The following is an 18271-nucleotide window of genomic DNA, read 5'->3' as shown; positions in this document are numbered from 1 at the left end:
GACTCAAACTCGTCTCTATGTCATGCAACTCGGAGTTCACATGAGGGGGGGGGGGAGCGGGGTTTGGGTCTGGCCTTCACCGACTCCCCGTTGAGACCCACGGTGGGACTTGTGCCTCCTCATCATGCATAGAACAGTTCCACTCGGTGTGGACGCTGATGCGCAGTGGCCCCGATGAGTCACTATCGGGCATGGTCTGATTAAGGGCCCTTTCAATCAATCAACTCAGCCTCCCAACTTGACTACCACTGTGATGTGTTTCCACACACCACGTGGTGCAGTGTTCTCCTCTGGTCCAACAGTGTCCATTCCCTCTACCGCACCTTTAGGCCCCAGGTGCCTCTCAAGAACCTCTATCAGCTACACAATGCAATCATGAAGCCTAGAAGCCTCACGCAACGCCATGAACGTGTGGTTAAGATGGTGATGGCTTTTATGTCCACACGTGGACCTCCAATTAGTACGGTTGGCTACATATGCTGCAAAAGAAGTTCAACATACATACGTGGGCAGAGTCAACCGGCCCTTTATGTTCATGCAGGGCGATGGATACTCACTTTAGTTTGGTAAACTTAGCATTCCACCCACTCCGAAAAGGCAAATACGCACAGTCCCACATCTGATGCTCTGTAACACTCGGCTTGCTATCAAGGCCGATGAAGACAAAGCATCAGAGGGCCTCTCTGAATCACTTTAACCATTTGTTCTTACAAGTGTAGGACTCGTACTGACGCGACAGCTTTGTCTTTCTCGTTCTTTATTAACGCGTATAGTTCACATCTCCATCGGCATCACCCAATGTCCCTCCATTCTCTTCAACGCACAACTCCCCATCAACATCACTCAATGTCCCTCCGTTCGCTCCGCTGGCTTCGCTCGCTCTCCCTCTGCTCCTCTCCTCCAGCGACCTCCCTCTCTGCTCTCTCTCTCTCTCCAGCTCAGTGGCTCTTTGTTCTCTCTGCCGTCTCACTCCGTCGTAGCTTCTCCACCAAGGTCCGTTACTCCGCTGCTATCCTATACTGTATTCTCTTTATCCGCTGCTACCCTACTGTGTCTTCTCTTTGTCCACTGCTACCGTACACTCTCTCTGTCCACTGCTACCTTATACTATACTCTCTTGTCCACTGCTATTGTATACTATACTCTCTTGGCTGCTGCTCCGTCTCTTCCTCTATCCGTCTCTTGTCCCAGGCACCAACCAACCCCCGTTTCTCCCCACGCTCTGCCTTTATCCCTGAACCAATTCCCTTAATCAATTAGACCATCCCCCGCTTCGCCCCTCGCCCCCAGCCTCACGTGATGTTGTTATTGTAGACATCGAGGCGCCAATTCCCAACACCCATCCCTCTCGTCCAATCACCGGCCTGTGTCCTCGATTACCCCCGAACACCTGTAGGCCCCCCTTAATTACCTTACCACCTTAATTGGTACAATAACAACAGTATGTCGCCCGCTCCCTGTGTCCCCGTTTGCCCTCACTGTCTGCCGCGTGCCCATATCACAATCCGACGCGTGTTTCTCAAGTCCTACACAAGTAAAACTCTGGACCGGTTTTAACATTCAGTGTCTCACCAAGAGTCAGGCTTGCTTGAACCATGTTTTCAGTTCTAACAACACTCGGGACCGGTTTTGACTTTCATTGTCTCATCAGCAGCATATTCACCTTCATCAGGCTCAATCGAGCCTGACTCTGCCGCTGATGAGAACCTGAACGTTCAAACTCGTGTGAAATGTGATTCTCATCGGGCCCCAGGCCCATGGTGTAAACCAATGCAGCCTCCAGTTCTTAGCATCCAATCTGCCTCTCTCCTGGCTTCTCTGTGCATGTGCTATGAAAAGAAGGCAAGTCCATTTCCCAAAAGGTCGCCTATTGTGCCTATTGTATATTTTAATCCAGTCAAAGCCTCACATGCTACGCTATTATTGATGACATGGAGAAGGGTCATTGCCAAAAAAGTCACCTGCTGAGTTCATTGGTTGATTACGTCATCAGATTGAGAGGGGGTGGCTTCCCTCACGTGAAAAGATTGCAGAACACTCAGTGCAAGAGAGAGACACAGAAACAGACACAGCGACAGAAACACGAAGACACAGAAACAGAGACACAAACAATAACACAGTGACACAGAGACAAAGACAGAAACAAAGGTACAGAAACACATACAGTCAAAGAAACACCGCAAAAAAACACGAAGAAACAAAGATACAAACACTTAAACAGACACAAAATTAGACACAGACAGAATCACAAAGACAGAAACACAGACATGCACAGATACACAGATGTAGTGGAGGTGTATATCTCCTTCTATTCTACTAACATGGTCCATCCAGCACTCACCCTGGATGCAAACAGGACCCTGCGGGGTGGGCTGGTAGGAACGAATAACCAAAGAATATAAACATAATGTATTATTACACTTGTTTAGCCAGGAAAGGCCCACCGAGTCTAAAGGTTTTTTTAGGGTCCTGCCAAGTGTTTGCAGTAGGGGGCGATGTTGCTACACCTAATGACGATACGAAGGGAGAGTTTGAGGCCTAGTTGTAGGCTTTAGGCCTAGCTGTAGGCTTTAGGCCGCTGTGAGTTAATTGTTAATTTAAATGATTAAATTATTTATGTAAAAACTTTAAATGTAAATGTTTCTATTTAAAAACATCAGGGAATGTAACATTGTTAAACATTAACTCCCTTTCACACACGCGGGGGTACGATACGAAGGGAGAGTTTGAGGCCTAGTTGTAGGCTCTAGGCCTAGCTGTAGGCTTTAGGCCGCCGTGAGTTAATTTTTAATTTAAATGTTTTTATTATTAATGTAAAAGCTTTAAATTTAAATGTTTCTATTTAAAAACATCAGGGAATGTAACGTTGTTAAACATTAACTCCCTTGCACACACGCGGTGGTACGATACGAAGAGAGAGTTTGAGGCGTAGTTCGAGGCTTTAGGCCTAGCTGTAGGCTTTAGGCCGCTGTGAGTAAAATTGTTATTTAAAAGTTTTAATTAAAAGCTATCTCAGGGAATTATAAGGGAATGTTACACTTGTTTAGCCAGGAAAGCCTCATTAATTTAAATGTTTTAATTAAAAGCTATCTGAGGGAATTATAAGGGAATGTTACACTTGTTTAGCCAGGAAAGCGTCACTGAGTCTAAAGGTTTTTGTAGGGTCATGCCAAGTGTTTGCAGTAGGGGGCGATGTTGCTACACGGACGGACGGACGGACAATATAATCTATTGTAGGCTGGTTCACTTCGTTCCTACCAGTATAACCCATTTTTATTAACTCCAACACCACTCAGTCTGACAGTTGCGGCATCCCTAATCCTGAATGGCCAGGCGCATCGGAGTAACAAGGGGAAATAACACAACTAACTATTTACCACAAGACGCCCACACGGTTGTACGCACCTGCCATGCCAGTCCCACAGAGGTCCAGTCTGTGATTTTTCGCTCTTAAGAACACGAGTAGCCAGGGCACAGCGTGAGCAGAACAGGCCCAGGGTGGAAGGTCATGGATGCATGTGAGCAGGGGGTGTGTGGAATCTGCCAAGGGGAGTCACGATGTCTCAGCGCATACGACTGGGAGCACACAGTGGCTATGAACGCCTGACAACCTGATATCTTAGGCCAAGTGTCTACCGTTATGCTGACAATGCAGAAACGTGTCAAGCGGCTTTGTATCAATATTCCTGGGATTCCCCGCTCCACGTCCCACAGGATCATGGTTCCGAGGTTAGCAGAGTTAGCCTAATAAACATAATAAGCATTGTTTACAGTTACTACGGATCGTTTTCACACTGGGACTCACTGTCACAAGTTCGAGTTCAATTTGATATCCTGGACCTTGCTGATCACTGTCCTTTGTTGCTCCTATATATCCTGTTACTGGGATCACGATCACTCTGTCTCTCCTCATATCCCTGTTTGTCTCTCTGTGTATCCTGGTGCTTCCCTGTGTGTGTCTGTTTCTCCATGTCTTCCTGTGGCTCTGCGTATTTACCTGTGTCTCTCCATGTCTTCCTGCGTGGCTTTGTCTCCCTGTTTGCTGTCTCTCTGTCTTTGTGTATCTGTATCACAACGTTGATGTGCCTCTCCGTCTCGCTGTCTCATTGTCTCGCTGTATCACTTTTTCTGTGTGTCTGATTCTATCTCGGTGTTTGTCTAACTCTGTATCTGCGTCTTTGTCACTGTCTCTGGGAGGGAGACAGCAACCTTCAACTGGTCTTCCTGTTAAATGAAGTTTCTCAATGGGAAAGCGAATGCGAGGGAAGCTGATCATCACACATTTTTACAAGCCACCAAATGACCTCTGGCCCGATATGCAATGCAGCCTTCAGTGCACCCAACCGTCAACATTGACGACTTCAACAGCCAACACTACATGTGGGGGTATTCTAACAACAACACTGCACAAGGACAACTGTCAGATTGGTTCTCCATGCACGACCTAAACATGGTGTACAATGCAAAGCAGTCCGGCACATTCAGTTTCATCAGCTAGAAAGACTACTCGCCTCATCTTTCATTTACGAACCACAATAGCAATGGCCGACTGCTGATGCGCTCCCGACAAGTGCTGCCCATCTTCTCCCAATCCCAATATCGCCCAAGTCAACCGGTTCTGCAGAAGGTGAGTGAGTGCAGTTTGTATGATCTCCCCCTGTTCTGCAGAGTGAGATTGAATGAGTAGAGTTTGTAACTTCTCTGTCTTATAAAGATTCACAGTGGAGATTGTATGATCTTCCCCAGTTCTACAGAGTGAGTGGAGTTTATTTTCTCTCCCCATTTTGCAGAATATGATTGAGTGAATGGAGCTTGTATGATTTCCCCCTGTTCTGTAGTAAGAGTGTGTGAGTTGAGTTTGTATGATCTACCCCTGTTCTACATAGTAAGAGGAAGTGAGTGGAGTTTGTATATTCTACCCATACGGGGTAGATCCGTGTGATGTAAGGAAAAAGTTTAGCTGGACGCATATTATATTATTTGCGACAATTGTAATGTATGACTTACTGTTAGTATTTTATTTTTCGATTTAAAGCTTTCGTGACTGCAGGGATTCATCTTCTTGTTTCTTTCGGTAAAGTCACGTAGAAGGGAAGTAATAAAATAATAAAAATAAAACATAATAAAACAATTCTCACGACGTTTCGGCTACAACGCAAGCAGCCGTCTTCAGGTGAAGAATGAGACACTACCAAACTAGGAGCTTATATATAAGCTGCTATATATAAGCTCCTAGTTTGGTAGTGTCTCATTCTTCACCTGAAGACGGCTGCTTGCGTTGTAGCCGAAACGTCGTGAGAATTGTTTTATTATGTTTTATTTTTATTATTTTATTACTTCCCTTCTACGTGACTTTACCGAAAGAAACAAGAAGATTACTGTTAGTAGCTCAGAATATTGGAGAGTATATTTAGTATACTGATGATATTGATGTAGTTTATATTTTAGTTTTTTTACGTGGTGGTCTGGCTGCTGCAGCACCTTACTATTGTAGTATGGTTCAAGGAGACTTGGACGACGTAGTCGGAGGCACACTTATTTATTAAACACAGTTGTATTACAGGCCGAGATATACAACACTCGAAGGGGTATCGGCCTTTCACCCGTCTAGCAGGGAGATCCCTCTATCTCTACCCCGGCTAGCCTACTCCCAGGTCCTCCACTACAGGGCTAGGGGAGGCTAGCTGACCCAGCTCTGGTTAAGCTGGGATCACGGCACCCTGAGTCACCAGACCGGCTCTTAGAAGAACATCAGCTCTGGGCTCTCGGGGCCACGCCACTGGCTTGCCCTGGTCGGTCCTGAGAAGGACAGCGATCCAGGGGAGTCCCAGGGCCTATCTAGCTGGTCTTCTTGCTTCACTGGTTTAAGCTGAACACTGAACCCCGAGCCCTCCGCCTCACCGCCTTATATAGAAATTCCCCCCCTGAGGGGTGGGGCCGTGGGGGATCCCAGCGCCATGTTAGCCCCCCAGGCTAAACGGTGCGGACGTGGATGTAAGCATCGCCTCGCGTACGGGCATAACCACGCCCAGTGTGTTTGTTTGCCATCCGTAACACCTCTACACTATTAAAAATTCCTTCCCTTTATTACTGCTACTTCCTCCCTTTGTTGCTGCTAATCCTACATAATGCACGGGCATAATATGGCTTTGAGACCCCCCCCCCCCCACCTCCCACGCATTCCACAAGTAGTGACTAATCCCATATCTGCATTTACCATGAATATGCTAAATTCATCTTCATATGCAAATTCCTTTGTCAAGGCGCCCTTCCCCCTCTAAACCAGCTTAAATATACGCTGCCAAGCTTGGTGGTGCTCATTCAGACGCTGTCTTTCCGACAGACCTGTTCTTCACCTGAGGACGGCTGCTTGCGTTGTGGCCGAAACGTCGTGAGAATTGTATTTTATTATGTTTTATTTTATTATTTTATTATTTCCCTTCTACGTGACTTTACCGAAAGAACCAAGAAGATATTCTACCCCTGTTCTACAGTGAGTGTAGTTTGTATGATCTCCCCTTGTTCTACAGTGAGAGTAAGTTAATGGATTTCGATTTAAAGCTTTCGTGACTGCAGGGATTCATCTTCTTGGTTCTTTCGGTAAAGTCACGTAGAAGGAAAATAATACAATTATAAAAATAAAACAATAAAATAATTCTCACGACGTTTCGGCCACAACGCAAGCAGCCATCTTCAGGTGGAGAACAGGTCTGTCAAGTAGACAGAGTCTGAATGGCACGCCCCAGGCTTGGAGCGACTATTTATGCTGGGATGGAGGGGCGAAGAGCGTCTTGACAAAATAATTTGCATATCAAGAGGAATTTAGCATATTTATGGGAAATGCAGATATGCGATTAGTACTACTTGTGAAATGCGTAGGAGGTTTGGCGAGGGGTTTAAAGTAATTATGCCCGTGCATTATGCAGGATTAGCAGTATCAAAGGGAGGGAATAAGGTTAGCATTAATAAAGGGAAGGAATATTAATAATATGGCGCCGCAGCAACTAATATGCTTATAGCCTATACATTGTAATATTACACTATGTTTTATTCTACCCACCCAACTGTATACCACACTGGTATATATTCACTATAAAATTACGATACTATATATTACCTTATACATTGTATTAAACATTACACTTTAACACTTATTTATTATACAATATGCTATATACTATACCATTGACCGTCGCGTGAAAGGTACTAAGAGGAAGCAACGAAATATGTCAATGGGAGAGTGGTGATAGGAAGCTTGCAGCGGAGCAAAGAATCCATTCTCTGCGGAGAATACAAGATATATATAGTCAACTAGCGGTTAGTACCCGGCGTTGCCTGGGCTAAAAAGGCATAAACATGTAGTTACACACGCAAATCCATTGATACACAAAAATAGAGTTACACGCACAAATGGACTCGCATATACATACATAGACTGAACAACAACAACCGCCATTCGCCACTAAGTGGCGGTGACTTCACAACAACGATTGTGCCAGGCTATGTGCACCTTGAGGCCACGTGAAGTGTCGAACGCCCACTGGAAAGAGGTGATGGGGCAAACCCAGATGGCACAGGTCGACTGACTGAGACAACTGGCTGATGCAGCACCTGTGGCCCCTACTGTGGCAACTTTCTGTGCTTTAGCCACCCAGCGCTCTGCTCGTTGTTGTGAGCGTCGCTCCTCTGCCCTCCGTTGTTGTTGGAGGGTGACTGCCTCCAACTGGCGAGTAGCGTCTTTCAGGAGCCTCCACAGTGGCCGATCTTGACACGGCTGGTACCAGTCATCCGCAAGTGGACTCAGCTCCAAGTCTTCCTGTAGCACATAACTCCATGTCTTCTCCAGCCCGTGCCGCACCCATTTAGTCCCCTCGATCCGGCGGAACAAAAGCTGTTTAGGCATGCGGTGGCTGGCCATGCGGGCTACATGACTCAGGCAATGCAGCCTTGCCTGCCGGAGGTCACCGATGGGACTTTGTGCACATCTTTCAAGGATTTGTGAGCTCCTCACACAATGCAGCCTGGTTAAAGCCAGGATGGATCGTAGGCAGGCCAGCCTAAATGTTTCTAACGTGCGAAGATGTTCCATTAGGGGGTCCAAGTTTCGCAAGCGTAGAGAAGGGAGGGAATGACCGTGGCCGAGAACACATGAAGCTTCGTACGGAGTGATAGACCAGGTAGCTTCCACACAGCGTTACGCAGCCAATGAAAAGATACTGCAGCTCGACTGATTCGAAGTGAGACCTCTGCTGTTAAACCGGAGCCGGTCATTAGCACACTGCCCAGGGAAACTCTCCACTGTTTCCACAACTGGCCCATCACCAATTGGGAGTTGTGGGGGTGGAGTGTCCGATGGTACAAAATAGCCAGGCAGGTGCTTCGCTTTGGTTGGGCTAATGGTAAGGCCCCACCTGTTGGTGGCAAGCTCCAGGTTCAGCAGCAGCACCTCGAACTCCTCCACCGAGTGAGCAGCCATTAGCAGATCATCGGCATACATAACGTGGTTGAGCAATAGGGAGCCATCCCTTGACCGCACCCAGGCATCGATCAGCCTCCCATTGTATCTGTAGCAGATGGGAATTCTTCCGGTACAGTCATTGAAGGCTCGACGAACTACGTGGTCCAATGTGGGAGCCAGAGGACATCCCTGTTGCACCCCACGGTGTAAAGGGAATGGCTCTGACTCACGGCCACATAGTTAAGACGCGGGGCCGCTCACCATCATGAAGGTCCTTAAGGATGGTGATGAGTGGGTTCGGGACTCGGAAAGAACGAAGAGCAACCCAGAGGCCAGGCCTACTGATGGTATCATAGGCCTTGAGCAGGTCAATAAAGCACACGCATGGACTAAGATGCACACATGGACCTACAGACATGCAAAAAAATAGAGTTACACTGACTAACATGGAGGCATGCACACACAGCGACTAACACACACGCACATGGACTGACACACACAAACACATCGACTTACAGACACACACACATATGGACTGACACACACATAGACATGTACTTGAGATACGCACACATGGAGTTACACACACATATCGACGTACACACATACAGCGACACACACACATACATAGAGTGACACACACATTGCCGTACACACACATACACATGTGGACTGTCACACAGACATCCACTTGAGATTCTAGATTTGAAGCTTTCGTGACTGCAAGGATTCATATTCTTAGGTTTTTTCGGTAAAGTCACGTAGGTAAAACATCAAAATTAATAAAAATAAAATAAAATAAAGATCACGACGTTTCGGAGGCAACACAAGTCTCCGTCATCAGGTGGGACCGTCACAGCCAGATTAGCTGCATCAAGTGAGGCAATGATTCAAGATGTAATCCCTTAAAAGCGAGTTGAGGGGGGAGGAGAGGGGGGGGAGCTCATCAGAATGTGGTAGCCAATGAATGGAACGTATCGGGAGGGAGGGGGGCGGGGCCAAAAGGGTGGGCGACGGCGTGGAAGCGATTGTGCGCAAGCGACAAACTGCTGCACACGCCAACGCATTGGACAGAGAGGGGGGAGGGGGAGGCCTGATACACATGATAGAATAGAAAATGCGCATGTTTATACCAATGCTGGCTGAACAATGAAGGGATTACTGTTAAACACTGGGGATGTTAACACTCGGTAAAGTAAAGTAAAATAGTGCCTGTCAGATAAGATGGTCCAAAAAAGTGTAATTAAGTCTTTTTTGCGTGGTTAATAACATCTTTCCAATGATTACTAAGTTTGTACCCATCATCACGGTTGAAATTATGTCTGTGTTTGTATATTTGTATTTGTATGGCTTCGTGTACAAACCTTTGATGGTAGCCAGGAGGTTTGCAGAGAACCCTAACAATAATTGAGGACTTAGTCCAACATGGATTGAATTCTGATGTACCTGCGCTGGTTAGGCATTGCCTCACCAACACCTATTTTACCTGGAATGGCACCTTCTACAAACAGAATGAGGGTACCCCTATGGGCTCCCCCTTGTCACCAGTTATAGCCAACATGTTCATGGAAAAGTTTGAATCAGACGCCATCCAGACATCCACCCTGCGTCCTTCCTTGTGGAAGAGGTATGTGGACGACACTTTCGTCATCTGGCCACATGGCCTCCCAGCACTGAACCACTTCTTGGACCACATCAATTCTAGACACCCATCCATCAGATTCACCATGGAAGTGGAGAAAGACGGTAAACTACCATTCTTGGATATTCTGTTTGAGAGGAGGCCTGACGGATCCTTGGGACATTCTGTCTACAGGAAAGCCACCCACACAGATTCCTACTTGAAACCGGATTCCCACCACCACCCATCTCAAAAGAATTCTCTCATCAAAACGCTATACCACAGAGCCCATGGCATTTCTGACCAACACCACCTGACCGGTGAATTAAGACATGTACATCGGGCCCTCAGGATGAACGGATACTCTGACCGTACTATCCGCCAAGCTGTCTCTCCCACCACACAGAAACAGCCACATGAAACTCCGACCAAAACTATCACGTTACCATACATAGCAGGCGTGACCAAAAAGATCTCCAAAATTCTAATCAAACATAAGATCCAAGTCCGATTCAGTACAGTGCATAAAATCCGTGATCTGATTCCATCTGTGAAGGATGTCGTTCCTGACTTACAGTATCCTGGAGTCTACAAATTGAGTTGCATTTGTGGTGATTGCTACATTGGAGAAACGAAACGTCATGTTGCTGATCATGTCCGCGAGCACAAGTCAGATCTGAAACACGGCAGAACTGATTCTTCGGCCGTTCCCGATCATTGCTACAACTCGGTGGGCTCTCGTGAAATTGTCTTTTCCGAGACCAAGGTTCTCTGCAAACCTCCTGGCTACCATCAAAGGTTTGTACACGAAGCCATACAAATATACAAACACAGACATAATTTCAACCGTGATGATGGGTACAAACTTAGTAATCATTGGAAAGATGTTATTAACCACGCAAAAAAGACTTACACTTTTTTGACCATCTTATCTGACAGGCACTAGTTTACTTTACTTTACCGAGTGTTAACATCCCCAGTGTTTAACAGTAATCCCTTCATTGTTCAACCAGCATTGGTATAAACATGGGCATTTTCTTTTCTTTTCTATCATGTGTATCAGGCCTCCCCCTCCCCCTCTCTGTCCAATGCGTTGGCGTGTGCAGCAGTTTGTTGCTTGCGCACAATCGCTTCCACGCCGTCGCCCACCCTTTTGGCCCCACCCCCCTCCCTCCCGATACGTTCCATTCATTGGCTACCACATTCTGATGAGCTCCCCCCCCTCTCCTCCCCCCTCAACTCGCTTTTAAGGGATTACATCTTGAATCATTGCCTCACTTGATGCAGCTAATCTGGCTGTGACGGTCCCACCTGATGACGGAGACTTGTGTTGCCTCCGAAACGTCGTGATCTTTATTTTATTTTTATTAATTTTGATGTTTTACCTACGTGACTTTACCGAAAAAACCTAAGAATATGAATCCACTTGAGATATACACACATGGAGTTCCACACACATATATGGACGTACACACATACAGCGACTCGCACACACACCGACTCGCACACAGCAATACGTGGACTAAAACACACATTGACATAAACACACATATGTAAATTTCGATTTAAAGCTTTCGTGACTGCAGGGATTCATCTTCTTGGTTCTTTCGGTAAAGTCACGTAGAAGGAAAATAATAAAGTAATAAAAATAAAACATTATCAAATTATTCTCACGACGTTTCGGCCACAACGCAAGCAGCCGTCTTCAGGTGGAGAACAGGTCTGTCGAGAAGGCAGAGATTCAGACTCTGCCTTCTCGACAGACCTGTTCTCCACCTGAAGACGGCTGTTTGCGTTGTGGCCGAAACGTCATGAGAATTATTTTATTATGTTTTATTTTTATTATTTTACTATTTTCCTTCTACGTGACTACGGAAAGAACCAAGAAGATAAATCCCTGCAGTCACGAAAGCTTTAAATCGAAATATGTTATTAACCATGAAAATAAGATTTAACTACACATTTTTGGACCATCTTATATGACAGGCACTATTTTACTTTACCGAGTGTTAACATTCCCAGCGTTTAACAGTACTCTCCTTTTTCGTATTTGATTGTCAGCCAACACTGGTAAAAACAACATAGGCATTTTCGTTCTCTTCTATCATGTGAACCAACAGGTGCTTGTGCACAAACAGGTCCACGTACACCTCGTGCTCTATTTTAGCCCCGTCCCCCTCCCAATACGTTCCATTCATTGGCTACCACATTCTGATAAGCTCCCCCCCCTCTCCCTGAACTTGTATTTAAGAACTTGCATCTTGGAATCTCTGCCTCACTTGATACAGCAAATCTGGCTGTGACGGTCCCACTTGATGAAGGAGACTTGTGTTGCCTCCGAAACGTCGTGATTTCTATTGTTTTATTTCTATTAATTTTAATTTCATTTTTTTTACCTACGTGACTTTACCGAAATAACTAAGAGTATGAATCCTTGCAGTCACGAAAGCTTCAAATCTAGAAATACTCACCCATCACCTCACCTCATCCCTCTCCTCACCCATCACCTCACTTCGTCTCTCCTCAGCCATCACCTCACCTCCCTCCTCACTCATTACCTCAGCTCATCTGCCACCTCAACCATCACCTCACCTCGTCTCCCTCCTCACCTATAACCTCGTCTCTCCTCACTCATCACCTCACCTCGTCCCCCTCCTCACCCATCGCATCACCTGCCTCCTCACCCATCACTTTACCTCATCTGCCTCCTCACCCATCACCTCACATCTCCTCACCTGACCCATCACCGCACCTCGTCTCTCCTCACCCATCACCTCACGTCGTCCCCCTCCTCACCCATCACATCGTCTCTCCTCTCCCATAACCTCACCTCGTTCCTCACCCATCACCTCACCTCGTCTCCCTCCTCATGCATCACACACCTCGTCCCCCACCTCAACAATCACCTCAGCCATCACCTCATCTCGTCTGCCTCCTCACTAATCACTTCACCTCGTCTCTCCTCACCCATCACCTCACCTCGGCTCTCACACATCACCTCACCTCACCCCCCTCCTCACCTTTCACCTCACCTGATCTGCCTCCTCACCCATCACCTAACCTCGTCTCTCCTCACCCATCACCACACCTCGTCTCTCCTCACCCATCACTGCACCTCGTCTCCTCATCCATCACTGCACCTCGTCTCCTCATCCATCACTGCACCTCGTCTCCTCATCCATCACCTCACCTCGTCCCACTCCTCACTCATCACATCAACTCATCCCCCTCATCACCCATCACCTCGTCTCTCCTCCCACATCACCTCACCTCGTCTCTCCTCACCCATCACTGCACCTCGTCTCTCCTCACCTACCACCTCATCTCGTCTCTCCTCACCCATCACCTCACCTCGTCTGCCTTCTCCGCCATCACCTCACCTCGTCCCCCTCCTCACCCAGAACCTAACCTTGTCCCCCACCTCAACTATCACCTCACCTCGTCCCCCTCCTCACCCATCCCCTCACCTCGTCTCTCCTCACCCATCACCTCACCTCGTCTCACTGCTCACTCATCACCTCTTATCCCACCTCACCCATCAACTCACCTCATCCCCTTCCTCACCCATTACCTCATCTCGTCTGCCTCAATCATCACTTCACCTCGTCTCTCCTCACCCATCACCTCACATCGTTTCTCACACATCACCTCACCGCGTCCCAATCCTCATCTGCCTTCTCACCCATCACCTAATTTTTTATCTCCTCTACCATCACCTCAACTCGTCCCCCTCCTCACCCATCACCTAACCTCGTCTCTCACACATCAACTCACCTCATCCCCCTCCTAACCTATCACCTCACCTCATCTGCCTCCTCACCCATCACCTCATCTCGTGTCTCCTCACCTATCACCGAACCTCGTCTGCCTTCTTACCCATTACCTTACCTCGTTTTTCCTCATCCAACACCTCACCTCGTCGTACTCCTCACGCATCACACACCTCGTCCCCCACCTCAACAATCACCTCACCTCGTCTCTCCTCAGCCATCACCTCACCTCGTCCCACTCCTCACTCATCACCTCAACTCATCCCCCTCTTCACCCATCACCTCGTCTCACCTCCCCCATCACCTCACCTCGTCACTCCTTACCCATCACTGCACCTCGTCTCTCCTCACCCATCACTGAACCTCGTCTCTCCTCACCCATCACCTCAACTCGTCCCCCTCTTCACCTACCACCTCATCTCGTCTTTCCTCACCCATCACCTCACCTCGTCTGCCTTCTCTGCCATCACCTCACCTCGTCCCCCTCCTCACCCAGAACTTAACCTTGTCCCCCACCTCAACTATCACCTCACCTCGTCCCCCTCCTCACCCATCCCCTCACCTCGACTCCCTCGTCACCCATCCCCTCCCCTCATCTCTCCTCACCCATCACCTCACCTTGTTCCCCTCCACACCCATCACCTCGTCTCTCCTCCCCCATCGCCTCACCTCGTCTCTCACCCATCCCAACACCTCGCCCCCCTCCTCACCCATCACCTCACCTCGTATCACTGCTCACTCATCACCTCACCTCGTCTCTCCTCACCCATCACCACACCTCGTTTCTCACAAATCACCTCACCACGTCCCAATCCTCACCTATCACCTCATCTGCCTCCTCACCCATTACCTCATTTCGTCTCTCCTCACCTATCACCGAACCTCGTCTGCCTTCTTACCCATTACCTTACTTCGTTTCTCCTCATCCATCACCTCACCTCGTTGCACTCCTCACGCATCACACACCTCATCCCCCACCTCAAAAATCACCTCACCTCGTCTCTCCTCAGCCATCACCTCATCTCATCTCCCTCCCATCACCACACCTCGTCTCTCCTCACCCATCACCTCATCTCGTCTCCCTCCCATCTCCTCACCTCGTCTGCCTCCTCACCCATAACCACACCTCGTCTCTCCTCACCCATCACTGCACCTCGTCTCTCCTCATCCATCACCTCACCTCGTCCCCCGCCTCACCCATCTCCTCACCTCGTCTGCCTCCTCACTCATCACCTAACCTCGTCTCTCCTCACCCATCACCTATCCTCGTCTCTCACATATCACCTCACCTCATCCCCCTCCTCACTATCACCTCACCTCATCTGCCTCCTCACCCATCACCTCATCTCGTCTCTACTCATCCATCACCTCACCTCGTCTGCCTTCTCACCCATCACCTCACCTCGTCATCCTCACTCATCTCCTCACCCATTACCTGGTCTCTCCTCACCCACAACCTCATCTCGTGATTCAAGAGCCGAATGGCTCACAGGGCTATACCTAATAAATGAACTTGAACTTGTCTCTCCTCACCCATCACCTCACCTCGTCTGCCTTCTCATCCATCACCTCACCTCGTCATCCTCACCCATCTCCTCACCCATTACCTGGTCTCTCCTCACCCACCACCTCATCTCGTCTCTCATCACCCATCATCTCGTCTCTCCTCACCCATATCCTAACTTCATCTCGGCTCTGGCTCCTGCCACCATGAGGGGTGGACAGTCCTCTACTCAGGGCAGGAGACTGCCAAACAACAGGGTGTGGCTCTTCTTCTGAACAAAAGAATGAAGGTGGCGTGGGAGCGTGGCAGTGAGGTGTGGGAAACTGTAAGCCCCAGGTTACTTTGGGCTCGCCTTCCCATCAACCGAAGGCGACGAGTGGTGGTCGTGGTTACTTATGCCCCCACCGAAGACGAACATCCGTGGAGGGATGCAGGCAAAGCCGATGAGTCGGATGCCTTCTATGATCTGTCACAGGTGCTGGCTAAAGTGGCCCCTCGGGATAGAGTCATCTTGTTGGGTGACTTCAATGCCCGAGTTGGCCATGATGCGGGCAACTGGTCTGGAGTGATTGGAAGGCATGGGCCAGAACAGCTCAATAATAACGGTAGGAGGCTGCTATATTTTTTTCAGCCCATGAGCTTGTAATTACCAACATGCTGTTCCGGCATCGGCGCATCCACACAACATCATGGATGCATGATGGGTCTAAGCAAGAACATCTGCTGGACTACATAGTGATGGAACAATGGATGCGGGCCCATGTCCTTGACACCAGGACCTACCGTGGAGCTGATCTGCCCACTGACCATCGACTTGTCATTTGTAAGATGCGCCTGCCATTCTTCCACTCTGGTGGTTGGTGTACACCCAGGACCCCCATTTAAACCCATAGTGGCATGGTCTCAGCTAGCTGATGAAAGTTGCAAACGAGAATTTCATCATCACTTGCAGCTGGGGTTGTCATTGTCCCCCACTCCTCCAGATGTCGAGGGGAAATGAGCGAGATTTAGGACTGTGGCTCATGCAGCTGCAATGGCTGTTTTGGGTACATGGTCCAGACCTCCCCAGACACCCTAGCTGACAAAGGAGGTGTTCAAGCTGGCTGAGAAAAAGTGCCAGGCCCACTCTCATCGGCTACAGCATCCCACGTCGGAGAATGAAGCTTACCGCAGCCTTTCCTCGGAGGTTCGGAGAGCCGTGAGGTCCTGCAGGGTTGGGGGGTGGTCGCAGGTTGCTGAGGAGATGAAGTCTCCCTCAATGGCCCGCGATCACAAATCGCTCTTTAACGCCATCAAAAAAGTAACCTGCAGCACCATAACTATTACCATCATTAGGAGAAAGAATGGTGATCCAATCTCCGACCCCCAGGAACAGATTCGCAGATTTGCTAAGCATTGGCATGAGGTCCTGGGGCAGTGGAAATCTCTCAGCCTGGAAAACAACGTGGGACAAAGTGTGGATGACCCTGCTGACGCTGTGGTGCCTCATATATTGGAAAAAAAAGTCACTCTCTGTGATTGGCTGGCTGAGGTGCCATCAGTTAAGGAAGTATTGAAGACGATCCGTAGTCTGAGACCAGGAAAGGCACCAGGCAGAGATGATCCCCCAAGCGAAATGCTGAGGGAGGGTGACGTTTGTGCACAGACTGCCCTACGTAACATGATAACAACCGTCTGGACCACTGGACGGGTTCCGCAGGATTGGAAGAATTGCCTGGTGGTCCTCTTCTTTAAGAAGGGGGATTGCACAGACTGTAACAACTACAGGGGCAGCTCACTCCTAAGTGTGCCAGGAAAGTTCCTGGAAAGGATTATTCAGCTAGGTACGCTGAGGAGAGACTTGCGGAGCCCCAATGCGGTTTCAGGAAAGGGCGGTCCTGCACAGATGCCATATTTTCTGTCCGTCTGCTACAACAAGACCTATATCTCTGCATTATTGACCTGGTCAAGGCCTATGATACCATCAATAGGCCTGGGCTCTGGGTTGTTCTTCGTGCTTTCGGAGTCCCTGACCCTCTGCTCACGATCATTAAGGACCTTCATGACGGTAAGCAGGCCCGGGTAAAACTACGTGGCCGGGAGTCGGAGCCATTTTCTGTACACCTTGGGGTGCGACAGGGATGTCCTCTGGCTCCCACATTATTTAACATCCATTTCACGTAGTTCACTAAGTCTTCAATAGCTGTACCAGAGGAATTTCCATCTGGTACAGATGGAATGGGAGGCTGATCGATGCCCGGGTATGGTCAAGGGATGGCTCCCTATTGCTCAACCATGTTATGTATGCCGATGATCTGGTAATTGCTGCTAACTCCACTAAGAGGTGGGGCCTTACCATTAGTCCAACCAAAACTAAGCACCTGCCTGGGTATTTTGTACCATCGGACACTCCACCCCCAATTGGTGTTTGGGCAGTTGTGGAGAGAGTGGAGAATTCATCGGTTGCGTAATGTTGCGTGGAAGCTACCTGTTCTGTCGCTCCGCACGAAGCTTCAGGTTTTCAAGGCCAAAGTCATGTCCTCCCTTCTCTACGCTTGCAACACGTGGACCCCCCCTAATGGAACATCTTCGCCGGGTAGAAACATTTAGGCTGGCTTGCCTACGATCCATCCTGTGTTTAACCAGGCTGGATTGTGAGGAGCTCACAAATCCTTGAAAGATCTGGACAAAGTCTCATTAGTGAGCTCCTCCGGCTGGCAAGGCTGCATTGGATAGGTCATGTAGCCCACATGCCCAGCCACCACATGCCTAAACAGCTTTTGGTTGGCCGGATCGAGGGGGCTAAACGGGCGCGGCACAGGATAGAGAAGAGATGGAGTGATATGATATAGGAGGATGTGGAGCTGAGTGGACTTGCCGATGACTGGTACCAGCGGTGTCAAGATCGGCCTCTGTGGAGAAGGCTCGTGAAGCACGCT

Source organism: Lethenteron reissneri, chromosome 60 (assembly GCF_015708825.2).
Source record: "Lethenteron reissneri isolate LAM-NWPU_2019-01 chromosome 60, ASM1570882v1, whole genome shotgun sequence".
Taxonomy (NCBI): Eukaryota; Metazoa; Chordata; class Hyperoartia; order Petromyzontiformes; family Petromyzontidae; genus Lethenteron; species Lethenteron reissneri.
This window is presented reverse-complemented; position numbering follows the sequence as displayed.